The sequence below is a fragment of the Equus caballus genome, chromosome 1 (assembly GCF_041296265.1).
Source record: "Equus caballus isolate H_3958 breed thoroughbred chromosome 1, TB-T2T, whole genome shotgun sequence".
Lineage (NCBI taxonomy): Eukaryota > Metazoa > Chordata > Mammalia > Perissodactyla > Equidae > Equus > Equus caballus.
In genome coordinates, this window is record NC_091684.1 from 90449387 (window position 1) to 90452917 (window position 3531).

The window sequence follows — 3531 nt, forward strand, 5'->3', positions numbered from 1 at the left end:
ACTTTTGTTGTGCATCATCCCTGTTAAATATTTAAAAAAAAATACTTCTTAACAGGAACTTTTTGAAGACCCAGCAATGTAAGGAGTGACAAGGGCATCACAGAACGCTTGATAGTTGACAAGTATCTTCTTTTATACCCTTGACCACATTGAACCTCATAACAACGCTACAAAAGTAAGCAAGGAAGAGATTATTCTCACCCCCACTCTTCAGATGAGACAACGAGGGTTCACACAATGTCTGTGACTTGTCAAGAGTCACAGACTAAAAAAGTGACAAACCATTGGCTTGAAATCTTGGTTTTCTGATTCCAAAACCTATGCCCTTTCTGCTGGGCCCTACGCTCCTGCTTCCTCTCCCTTAAACCCAGAGTGTGGTGTGAGGTTCTCCAGGCCACTGGAATGGCAGAAAGAAAAGGGCGGTGCATAGGGACCTTGAGGATGACAATAGGGATGCTATTCATGTGAATTACAGGCACCATGAAGGGTCACATGGAGGATGGCACCTTTTTTTTTTCGGTTCCCCTTCAACCACATCAGGAAAGCCTATTACAACTGTTCCGTGAAAGATGAGCCAGAGAAAGGCAGTGAAGGATGGGGGTGGGGAGCAGTAGAAATGGCAATTGTGACAAGCAACTGCTGTGGTAGAAGAAAAGAAACAGGATCCAGTCATGGTGGCTGATAAATGTGTAACAATTGGCCTTCCAAAAACCAAAACAAAACACCACTCCCGCCATCCACCCCGCCCACCCCCCCCCCCCCCCCCCCCCCCCCCCAGCTATTCAGGATTTACCAGCTTCTGTGGTGTAAACGCTCCCATCATGCACAATTCCAAGCCGCCACTCTGTCATCGCTGACTTTGGAGTAGGGCAGAGACGCACAGAGCACCCCGTCACACTGTTGCACCACGCGGATACACCAGATGAAAATAACTGCAGAGCATAGACAGTAGTGAAATTAGGAAACGAATTTTGAGCCTCTATTAACTTTGTTTTTAAATATATTCTATTTAATTGTAGATTTGCACAATTCCATTTTCATAATGGCTCATACACTACAACGATAGCTTGGCCGGCCGGTAGAAGCTGCCTCCTGCACGGCACCATAGCTAGGCGATGCCTTTATCACTGCGTGATGGGCAGGTTCACTCCCCTCTTCCTGTGGGGCTGTGGGGGTGGGATTAGGGAAGTGGCAATTACAGTAAGGTGACCCCTCCCTCCTTCCCAACCGTCCGCCCCCTCCACCACCTCAACCCTCCCGAGTCGTCATTGAAAGGGAAACGACAGTTTTCAGTTGATGGGTTCCTTCACTTTCAGTGGCCCCAGCATTGCTCAGCTTCTACAAACACTGGTAGTGTGTTTATTGCAGCAGCTGGAATAGCATGAAGGCAGCTCCCATTAGACACTGGATGCTCTGGATAAACCTCCAGTCTTGCCTGGTTGGAACCGTGCAGCCCTCGTGAACACAGGCTTATAAATTTTACAACACCAGTGAAATATTGCTCTTGGAGTAGGAACATTACAGAGACGGTTAAACCAGACCCCTAATTCCCTCGAGCACTATTTTTATAGCTATTAATCTCAGTATCAGGCAAAATTTACAGCCATCATAGCTATTTCTTTGCTGGCATATACATACATAAACAAAACCAATATAAAAGAGAAGGTATTTAGATACGATGAAAACAACCAATTCCTATGCACATTTATGATACAGAATATAGATAACTCACTTCTCTCAAAAATAATTCTCTTTTGTACAATTTTTACATCACTAAATTTTGCAGAGTATTTTGAGAGCCGCAATCACGAATTCCCCGAAGCCAAAAGTAACTGATTCCACAGTGAAGAAAGAAAGCGTTACCCTGGGATGGCTGAGATGAATATCTGAGAATCCGTTTAAAAGCCAGCAGTCATAGACCACCAGTGTTCCCTGTGGGGCCTGGGGGGTGGGTTTATGCAGCACAGCTAAATAAAACATAAAATGTTATAGCGTGTATTTTCTAGTATCTATATTGCTTCCCTGCATATAAAAGTTTATTGATACCTTCAGGGGCTCAGATAAATTTTGCAAATGCTCGCATTCCACTGCCTGTGCCGGAAATCGGGTTTATTTCAAAGTTCCTAATTTTTGCACAATTTGTTTATTGGGTCATAGATTCTCCTGCTTCTATTTGGGGACATATGAGTAATTTCATAAGCTCATGAGTCAGGTTGTATTGAGATCATCATTTACAAAAGCAAGGTGCTCCGTTCCTAGCACTGGGCTTGCAAATAGTGACTCCGCAGTAGGAGTTTGCAGGACGGAGGGAGGGAGGGCGGACGAGGACCCGCAGGAGCCCTGGAGGAGGTGGCTTAGCCGGAAATCTGATTTCCCCTCACTTAGCTCAGAGTCAGGGCTCTGAGATCTTTTTCCATCCATTTGAATTTCAAACGTGACAGTCAAGGCCATAGCCACACAGGCTGTGTCTGTGCATGGATTCACCCTGGAACCATATGTCACTCCCAGAAGAAAACCAACCCTTTCACTGTGAGCCGTGCTTGAGCTGTTGTATATTTTGATTTGGAACCAATGAGCTGAGCAAGAGAAATCTTCTATTTCCAGTCCATCTGTTTGCCCCGTGGCAGCACAAACTGGAGGAGAGGTGTTCAGATATGTACACGCTCCAGCCTTAAGTGCCCACCTCCCTCTTTCCTTCTGTCTGTCAAAACAGTGTAAGTTTCACCTCTTGCTCCTCTGGGAGATTCCTGCCTTCCTGAAATCCCAGTAGGCTACCTAATCTAGTGATTGATTTCATAAAGCTGGGTATTGCTCTCCCGGTATCTGTTTGGAAAATATCATCAAGGGAGTAGACTATGGCAGAGCCACTCACCAGCTGTGTGACTTTGAGCAACTTTCTTAACCTCTCTGAGCCTTGTTGTCACTACAAAATAGGGCTGAGAAACTGCCTTTGAGGAGTTTTGTGAGGATTAAATGAGACAATGTGTTTAGCACAGTGCCTGGCATGTGCTTGCCATATGGTCAATTGTTATTATGGCTGCTTTAATTTTTTTTTTTTTTAAAGATTTTTTATTTTTTCCTTTTTCTCCCCAAAGCCCCCCGGTACATAGCTGTGTATTTTTCGTTGTGGGTTCTTTTATTTGTGGCATGTGGGACGCTGCCTCAGCGTGGTCTGATGAGCAGTGCCATGTCCGCGCCCAGGATTCGAACCAACGAAACACTGGGCCGCCTGCAGCGGAGCGCGCGAACTTAACCACTCGGCCACGGGGCCAGCCCCAATGGCTGCTTTAATTTTTTAAAAAAATTTAAATATATTCAGAGAAAACTGAACCTACCTATGAAGTCAGCACCCAGATTAAGAAGTATAATATTAGCAACACCCCAGAAGACCCCGCTCTGCCCCAGTCACTAACCACCCCTGTCCGGAGGGAAGTCTCTACTCTGCCCTTCAGCATCAAGGATTTGTTTTTGAACTTTATGAAAACGCAATCAAACCGTATATCCTCTTTCTCTCCCCCAGCCCTGTTTGTG